This window comes from Pteropus alecto, unplaced genomic scaffold (genome assembly GCF_000325575.1).
Source record: "Pteropus alecto unplaced genomic scaffold, ASM32557v1 scaffold3, whole genome shotgun sequence".
Taxonomy (NCBI): Eukaryota; Metazoa; Chordata; class Mammalia; order Chiroptera; family Pteropodidae; genus Pteropus; species Pteropus alecto.
Window position 1 is genome coordinate 48653242 of NW_006442484.1, and position 10405 is coordinate 48663646.

A 10405-nucleotide genomic window follows, 5' to 3' on the forward strand; every position below is an offset into this window, starting at 1 on the left:
TTATTGCAACTTCTAAAAGTAACTGATTATCTAGAGTGGGTAACTCCCAAGGATCAAAATCAGCATTGCCTTATACCTTTTACATTATGTCTACATAAGAAAAAAATTAACTTCCAGCATCTGTAGGCCAAGATCTCTGGATTGCAAAGCAGACTCACCAGAGGGTAGGCTCTTAAAATGAAATGGGTCAACGTGACATAAATGTCATCACATTTGGCCCATAAAAAAATACAATAACCAGACCATCCAGTTCCTCCAAACTTCTCATGTAATTAGGAGAAAAGCAAACACATTTCACACCCTGCCTAAGAACCAGCACCAGAAAACCATAAGTGCCAAGGATCAACAGCAACCCCATAGTCAGCTGTAACATTCCACAGGGATGCCTAACTTGGATGGATGCCCAACAGTCTCCTTGACTTCGATGCTGCTAAGGTATTGACAATAGAACATTTTTATGAAGAAAGTAGGTCAGTCATGGTGATAACACATTTACCCCAAAGTGAAAAAAAAAAAAACCCACTAATTTTAAATTTCTATTGAGCCAGCTATCAAAAGCCTTTTTCTCCGGATTCATTTAAAATAAGTAATACACACACACATAAATACACACACACACATACACACACACACACACACACACAATGGGTTACACTTCTAAGACACCAAGATTTTAGGTGGGCCCTTGATGATTCAAATCACTAGCCACCCAAACACTTACCGTAACTGTCTAAGATTCACTTTCCACTTTGAAAGATGTCAGTACCTGGTTTTTAAACCAAAACAATATAAAATATCTATCTCTTAATAAATATAATATGTGAAAAAGTTCATAGTCCAAAGCATTCTTAAAGTAAAAGACTATCAATCCACTAAAAATAGGCCATTCATTTTAATTCTTTTTCTCAAAGTTCCATTCAAACTCCTTTATATATCAATTCCTTAGAGTTCCGTACTTATATAATTGACATTTTTAAACCACTTTGTAAATAATTTAACCCACCTGCTTCCACATTAAAATGTTGTATTTACTAGTGCACTTACTAGTAGAAACTCATTGATACTTTATTAATGGTTCGTTATCGTTTCACTGTGATACAGAAAAAATATAGAGCTGTTCTATAATGACTTTTTCAGGTCTACCTTAGGTATAGTTCTAGATTTCTGACACCATCCAAAATGGCTGGAGATCTATCTCAAAGCATTTGGGAGGTTGGAGTTATAACTTGAGGCTTCACCCTAGTTCCAAAATGCTTTACTCTCATTCATAAGGAGCCTCAATTTTGATAAACCCTATAATATAAATCTCAATTAAATTTACCTAGGGAGTACAGATGTGGAATACTAACTTTATTCTTGCTTGAAAGAATAAAATTCAGATTTGGGAAAATACTTTGAAATCAACAGTTATCAATCCTAGGTAAGACAAAGAGTCAGAAAAGTATATCAATACTCCTTCCACTGTGTTATCACTGGGTCTGAATTATTCCAAGTTAGAGACAATTCCTGGACTCTCTCTTAAGGAGCTGAGATTTATACCAAGGAAATCAAATACCCTCTTTTCAAGGATCCAATCTGGTATATTTTGACCAAGATCCTTTTTCCTTATAAGCCTGTCCTTTCATGAGAAACTACAGGAAGTCAGATGGGCTCTACCTAAAAAAATGAGCTATGTAATAATTATTTCATGAAAAGATTTTTATAAACTTATAATTAAGGAGTCTAGGGAAATAAACGCATTGTAAATAATTTAACCCACCTGCTTCCACATTAAAATGTTTTATTTACTAGTGCACTTACTAGTAGAAACTCATCGATACTTCATTAATGGTTCGTTATCGTTTCACTGTGATACTTATATTTGCAAAAGATTTTTTGGTTAAATGATAAATGGTAAACTGACTCATCAAAAATGAAGAAAAAGCAAGCATTTGAAGCCATATGTTTCTACTGCAAAAGTAAAAGACATTATCATATTGATGAATGCTAGTCCTATCTCTGCATCTATCACACAAACCAGTTTGCTTTGTTAAACATTTATGTTCATATATAATATCTTTTAAAATGAACTACAATTTTTCCAGACAGAGGGTAATATTAGATATTTAAGTAATACTTTTCATTCCTGAAATCTGGAGAAAAATCTCCCCTATCCCTTTTTCTCTCTCTTTCTCACCACACACACACACAACACACACAACACACACAACACACACACCCTGATATCTCTTCTATAGATTCTACCTAATGCATAGAAGATGATCATAAAAGGTCTGCCAAATGAGCACGCTCGTGCCCACACACGCATGTCACACATATCCTCACCTCTTTGTACTTTTCTGCTTTTCATACTCATTAATAAATTCCAGCAAAACGTACGATTAGGAATGAGGAAACTCTTACTTTCAATATACTTGTGGCACCATCTTGTGGTGATTCTATAGGGTTACAGTTTCAAGTTTAAGTTCTAAGGTTCAAAAATGGCTGAGAAAATTCTTTTAAGGATAAGTTTTATATTTTAAATATATATATGAGATGGAGTAGGAGAAATTTGGCCTACGCATTAGAGGCTCATATACATATTTTAATGGTTATAATACCTATCACAGGGCCCTGACTCTATAAGCTGTTTCTTTAATGTTAAATAGAAATAAAAGTAAGAGATCATTAGAAGGGAGCGGGTAAAAAACAGCTCAGGATCCTGGAGGATCCTGAAAACATTAAAGAGAAACACAGAATATAGCAACAGAGAAAAAACACTCCATACAACACTACAAACGACAACTCATCTTCCAATCTTGTTCTCCATTTCCCTTCCAAACCACTACCTCTACTTCCTGCTGCAAAATCCCCTGGTTTTATCATCCTTACCTTCTCCCCGCACCCTCAAAGTGTCTTCAACTTAAAATCTACTCAAACTCAGTTCAAAATTCCTAAGGCCAAATAAAAGATGCCACTTCTCACATGCAGAGGCAGACTCTGTTTTCTACCACTGGAATTTGGACTGGTCTTGTGACTAGCTCTGACCCTAAAAATGCAGTAGTTACAGCTTCTGCTCTTGCTGTCTTGCAATGATCTGTGTAATGAAGCCTAGTCTAAGTAATTCGAAGAGAAGAATTGACTGGTGAATGTGATTCAGCCTACAGTCAGCACCAGTTGCCAGATGTATGTGTGAGGCCTTCTTAGGCCATCCAACCTACAGCTGTGTAAGTGACCTCCAGTGAGTCCAGGATAAGACAAACTATAGAAATTATCCCTGAAAGTATAGTCTTAAGTCCAGGATAAGAATCACCTAGCTGATACCAGCCTCAATCTCTGACCTACAGAATCATACTTAAAATAAAGTACTATTTTTAAAAAATTCTAGTATCTCCTACCTACTTTCCCAACTTCTCTTTATTTCATTTCCAGTTCTCTCACTCAGTTTCAGCCATATCTCAGCTTTTTAGACATACCAAGCTTTTTCTCAAGTTAAGATTTTAAACATTCTCTTTACTCTCTTTGAATCACGTTTCTCTCCTCTATTTGCTTGACTAACTCCTGTTTAGTCTTAAAAGCTTAGGCATAAATGTGATTAGAAATTCTTTTGGAATTAATTGAAAGTGAGAAAGAAAATGGGCATTTTAGTTAATATGCATCTGAGAAAAACAAACATTAGATAATAAGGAAAAAGTCATGAATTCTTCTCATTTTTACTTTGCGAAAAATATGTTTTAAAAGTTATGAGAGGTAATGAGAGGTAATGTAGAGTGAAAGACAGATCTTAGACTTTGAATCTTTGTGTAGCCTTAGGAAAGGTTTCCAAATCTCTCTAATTCTCAGTTTTCTAATTTATAATGTGAGGAAAATTATGCCTATCTTGCTGGGTTCTGAGGACTGAAGTCATTATTTTCATCTTTTCACAATAACCTCTACGTCCAGTGCACCTCAAATCAAGTACAGATGTGTCTCTCTAACCACAATTCAGCAGAACCTCCAGACTCTGGGCCCGATGTTTCATAGTTTAGTATTATTTGTGCCACACTAGTGAGTACCAAGGGGAAGTTCAGAGGTTACCCCCTTAGAGAGAATACCTTCCCATTCTGAGGAAATATGGATACAAAAAGCCTCAAAATACAAGCAATCATCTCCACCATAATCCTTGTGGTAACCTGATTCTCCAGGACAGGCACAAATGTTCTTTGAAGACGCAAGGAGAATAAAATGTAAAGTTAACATTTATTACACTGTCTGGTGATTTACCTGCTTATGATTGGAAGGGGAATGGTATCAGAGTATTATGTATCGCTAACTGAATGTGGGGAAAGCCTCTGAACAAAAGCCGGCCTTACCGCATAAACAGACTACATCCAGAGAGAAAACTTACATCCTCTTGCTTCTGGTTCAACTTCCACATCAGGTGCACTGTCTGAGCAATAGGCAATTTATGCTCAACCTAACTTATATCTGTAGATGGAGAGCGGTAACACCATGGTGAAGAATAATGCCACAGAGTGCCACAGAGTTAATCTTATTCCAAATCCAGCTGACACCTAACCTCTTTAATCTTCATCCACGTTGTATGTAATAATAACAGTACCTTTTTTATAAATCTGTTATGAGGATTCAAATGAGGTAACCTCCTTAGCACAATACCTGGCACAAGGTAAGACCCCATTCATCCACTTAACCACAGCCTTTCGGTCTGCCTTCACTGTTTTTATGATACTGTAGAAGGTGCAAAGTTGCTTATAAAGCTCCCAGTTAAGGGTGAGGGTTGGTTAATGGGGTTGGGGTGGGGGTGGGGAGCTTATGTCACTCTATTTCCATAACATCAACCCTCTCTTTCCATGAGTCAGTGGATTCCCCAGGAGAAAACGAGGAACACAGAAGGGCACCTTTCTCTTTTCTGACCATGTCCCAATTACAGATTTATTTAAGGTAAGAAGCTCCTTTTCTCAATATAAATCCTCCTCAATGGGTTAGATTGGTGTTCTCAAAGTGTGATTTTGAACCAGGAGTTTCTTCAACCAGGAACTTGTTAGAAATGCAAGTTCTCAGGTTCTGCCCCAGGCTGACTGAATCAGACACTCTGGGTTTGGAGCCCAGTTATCTCTATTTTAACACACCTTTCAGGTGATTCTGATGTACTCTAAAATTTGAGAACCACTGAGTTAGATTATCAATCATTCACACAACAATTGCTTTAAATTTCTTAAATTCAGATCCACCTCAGATAATAAGAACTGTGAATGGAATAGAAATAAAAAATGGGTCTCAGCCTTTGATAGCAGAGGGCAGGGTGAGGGACTAGCCACCATACACAGAGGATAAATGTGGTGAATTTTATCTGGACTTGGGAAGCTGTACGTGGCTCATGGAAAATAACCTCTGTACAGTCATGTGGTATCCTGGGAACACAACACCTAAGCTAGGATGTCAGGGTGTGATGGGGAGGCTCCAGGTTGACATAAATCAGAGTGGGATACAAAGGGAACTTAGGAGAGCTCTGAATTTCAGCAGCTGTCCCTTATTTTTTTCCATGTGGGTTTGGGCAGCTGTGTTTTTTCTGATGCCTCTCTTCCCACAAGACAAAAAAGATTCCTTCCTGTTCCAGCCAAAAAAAAAAAAAAAAAACCTCTTTAAAGATAAACCTACTAATGATACATTCCTTTGTCTCATACAAACCCACCCCACATGGCAAACAGAAACTTATTCTCAGGCAGTTTGGAGTACCTCTCTCCTGGGAGTTGCTCTAGATTTGGAGTCAGGTGCTGAGGGGCTTACTGTGTGCCAAGGCCCACATAGGAAGGTTTGTGGCCTGGTTGTCATTTATGCACATAGGCATCTGCTGATTTTTATTTCTGTCTGGTGTTTGGTTATTGGCTCATGCCAGTACTGTGGGGTGTTCCCTTGTTCCCAGCCATGAGGGCTTTTTAGGAAGGCTTGCATTATACTCATGGTTATGTGGGAAACAGTTTCCTGCCACTGCTCCAATCTAGGCTGTAGGAAAAACAGCTTTCTTGCTCTCCTCAGACACCCCTCTGTGGTTTCCGGTTTCACCCCGCAGCCCTGTGTTCACTAAGCCCACCAGAAATCAGGACACTGCCTCGGGTCACCTGCCCACCCTTGCTAGGGGGTAAGAAACACTGTGTCTTACTGCCTTTGTGGACTCTTTGAGGGATGGAAGCATGCAACTACTTGTCTAAATCCAAGATTCTTCTGTGGTTTCTGTTATTTCCACCCACTCCGTAGGACTGGATGGGGAAAGGAGCAGGGATCCTTCACATGCAGACTAAGTTATCTAAGTTCTCTCTGCTTCCCCTCTGACTCTCCCTTCTAAAGCCCAGAGTATTCTTACAATGTTTGGCCAGGAACAGGGCTGGGAAAGAGATTTTACTGCTATTCATCAATAATCTCTCTCTCAGGAAAAAAATTACATCAGTATATTGACACACACACACACACACACACACACACACACACACACACACACACTCCTCCCCTAATAGAATGGTTTTAGGTGCACTCTAAGAATCCATCTGTTCTTCCAAAAGCTAAGGTCTAAAAGGCTCTGTAAACTCCCAACCCTGCCAACAACACTATAAGACTGGCAGAGAGGAGGGGAACTTATCTCTGAAATTAACAGTTCTTGAGAAGGTTATCTCTACTACCATATCCTTTCTTCTTTGGGGAGGAGACAGGCTACCATCTTCCTCCCTTTATTAGTCCACTAGGGCTGTTGTAACAAAGTACCAAAACCTGGTTTAATAATAGATATTTATCATCTCACGGTTCTAGAGGTCTCAATCTGAAGTCTGAAATCAAGGTGTTGCAGGGTTGGTTCCTTCTGAGAACTCTGAGGGAAAGATCGGTTCCAGGCCTCTCTTCTTGGTTTGTAGATGGCTGTCTCGTCCATGTCTCTTCACATCATCTCTCCTTTGTGCATTTCTGCCTCTACGTCCAAATTTCCCCTTTTTATAAGCATATGCCACACTGGATCAGGGTCTACCTAATGACCTCATTTTAAATGAATCTTCTCCATAAAGATTCTATCTCCAAATAAGGTTGCATTCTGAAGTACTGGGTATAAGGACTACAACACATCTTCTTCTGGGGGACACGATTCAGCCCATAACACCCCTACAGCCAAGCGATAGGTAAACACAGGAGACTGGCTTTTTGTACCTTAATTTAGTACCTGCTTTGTCAGTGGTCTTGCCAGTCTCCCCTGTGCTACCTGAGCGAGAAAGAGAAATGTGGAGGGGCCCCCATGCCCCACTCCACCTCTATCTGCCTGTGTCCCAGGACCTCCAGGTTTTCAAGAGTGATGTTAGCACTCAGATGAATTCTGTACGTGCCCTCAAGCCCCAATAGTTGGTACATAGATGAGAACAGAGGATACGATCTTGTCAAAACTGCCACAATGAGGGAGAAAGAAGCACACGCACTTAGGAATGGGGCCTTTTGGTTATCAACTGAGGATAAGCTGGGAAATACAGCTAAATCTCAGGGACTCTCAATGCCTAAGGGACCATGGGGTCTATTAAGAGCACACTGAGACCCACAGAGACAACAAGAATAGCAATCACCTGCCAAGAATAGCACTGCAGCCTTGCCAAGCCTCTAAGGCAAAGACACCTCCACCCCACCATCCCTTATGGTTCCTCACCCACCACCTGGGTGGAAGGGCAAGTGGAAGGAGGGGCAGAATGAGAGCTAACTGTACCCCACCCTCCACTCTATACTCCAGAGTCTATGGTCAAATCTTAATCTGACATGGATGTTTTTATAAAAAGAACTGCATCTTCTAAATCAGAGTGACTCTGAACATACAAAAGTGAGAGGTTATGGGCTGAGAAGGTGTTAAGGGAGCTGCTACCCAGTAGGAAACAGACATTTTATAGACCAAAACTGAGGAAAGTAACTAAAAAAATAAAATTCTGTCAGGCTTGCTTCTCATTGAGTTAAGATGCTAAATAGATAACATGCACATGCACACATAGCAACACTAAGGTATATTCCACTTTAATTTCTGCTGCTTGAGCATGATATCATGGAGAGCTTCCCATCATTCAATATTCCTCAGAAATATAATTTCTGATGACTGTGGTTTCTGTCATTCATCTTATAAGTGTACTATTAGGCATTTAACCTTTCCCATATTGGACATTCAGGATACATTTAATATTTTGGAATTATAAGTCATGTCATAATCATCTTTGTACATACATCTCTGTCTAATTTCTATTTCAAAGAGAAGACATTATTATATTTTCTGATGGGAAGATTAATGCTAATCACTTTCAGAGGTTAAGTGACTTGCCTTCATCAAGTCTTTTGAGAACAGATGATTGACTACATTATCAATATACGAAAATTGTCCTTTATGCCTAATATAAGTCTTGAAAAGCTGCCTCATTTTCTTACCAATTTTTCTATATATTAATACATTGTGTTATACTAGATGATGAGTTATATCTTACTTATAGAATATATCCATAATTATCTGTGTATATCTTTGCTAAATTTATTTTATATCAGCCAGCTAATTTCATTAGCATGAGAGAACAATGGAGAAATCAATGAATCGGAGTTTTACATATCTGTTTTCACGACCATCAAAGTGAGATAGTTTGCTATGAAAACAACCATTCATGACCACAAATATAGGACAGCACATAAGTTTGAACTTAACCTGAGTGTTATTGCATGGTAGGAAAGAGCAGCAAAGTAATGATGAAGAATAATGGCTTAACTATTAATCAAATATAGTTAGAACTCTAGATCTGCCATTTCCACATCTATAAACCCTGGACAAACAATTTTATCTCTCTTTGCCTTCATTCATAGTCTGTACTTACTTCAGGATTGATGAGAGAATTAAACGAGAAAATTACTATAAGGTTCTTAGGACCAGAATATGGCCCACAGAAGATGCTCAATTAATGTTAGCTGCTCAGATTGCTATTTACCAGAAACTACAGGTAACATCTCATTTTAGGTACAGATTTTTGGACTCATAGCTGTAATGCAAACCTTTACTCAAGGCTAATTGCTCTCTGATTTAGATATAAATCAGAAATCAGTTTTTAACCTAACACCAACAATATTTTAATATGTAACTATATTAACGTATTTATAAATATTTATAATTATCATTCTAATAAATTAATAATGAATAAAACATATAATACATAAATAATAAGTTATAATAATAAATGCAAATGAAAAAGTAATTTTTTACTATTTTATTAAGTGTGTATCTTATATCCTAAATATTCCTGTAAGTCTTTCACAGCATAAGTATTGACTGGAGAAATAATTTAATGGAATGAAATCATATATTGGGTAAAAAGCATTCTAATAAATTAATAATGAATAAAACATATAATACATAAATAATAAGTTATAATAATAAATGCAAATGAAAAAGTAATTTTTTACTATTTTATTAAGTGTGTATCTTATATCCTAAATATTCCTGTAAGTCTTTCACAGCATAAGTATTGACTGGAGAAATAATTTAATGGAATGAAATCATATATTGGGTAAAAAGTAGTTAGGTTAACTTAAAATATAAAAATTATTTATCTACAGCACACACACAATTTACACTAGAGCTTAATAAGGCCCATAGCATAACTTCACAAAATCAAAAACTATGTAACAGCACTGAGTAAAATTCCAACAAATGGCTGCTCTGTACCATCTTACTCCAGGTTGAAGCCTCATCGAAAAAAATAGCAGGAGGCTTACCTTGGCCTCCCATGTAAACCTGCACAGAAGGTCCACTTTTCACTGACATCTTTACCACGGATAACAGTAAATTTCACATATTTCTTTAGTTATGTCTCAGTGAAGATACCTAAAGACCAACAATGTGGAGGAGGAAGTGCCCAAAGATAAGATAAAGGACCTGAAAGACTGTTCAGAATTCAGGGCAGATGCAGGAATGTGAAAATTTCTAAGGAAAAGCATGAGAGCCAAGAGGCAGGGAAAATGCCTGGGTAGTGCTGGACCTCAGAGGTAAGCCTTGCTGGTTTTGGCAATGCCTGTTCCCATTGTTAGAACACCACCCACACGCATGCCTCTGCGGCTGGCAACCTCCTAAAAGAATGTAGCAAGTCTAACACACAAGATTAATGCTCCTTTCCTGCCTAAAGGGGTGTTAGAATTAGAGCTGTAGCTTTTTATATACTATCAAGAGCTATGCTACCCAGTAGAAAGCAGACAAAGGAAACTCAACAAAACCTAATTTTACAGAGAGGGGGGAAAAATTGATATAACTGACTCATTTTAAACACATTTCAAAATATTTTAAGAAATGTCATACACTGTGGGGACACAGAACCAAGCCTATGGTCCCAAGTACAAATTTTGTATGTGTATATATGTATTTGTGTCTAATATATATTAATAATAA

At 37.8% G+C, this 10405-nt stretch overlaps 1 protein-coding gene across 4 annotated transcripts in view; it reads right to left on the reverse strand.

Moving 5' to 3' along the window:
- The window catches only part of ZNF385B (zinc finger protein 385B), a 265070-nt gene that overhangs the window by 253301 nt on the left and 1364 nt on the right, over positions 1 to 10405 (reverse strand). The gene's annotated exons all lie outside the window — the stretch shown is intronic.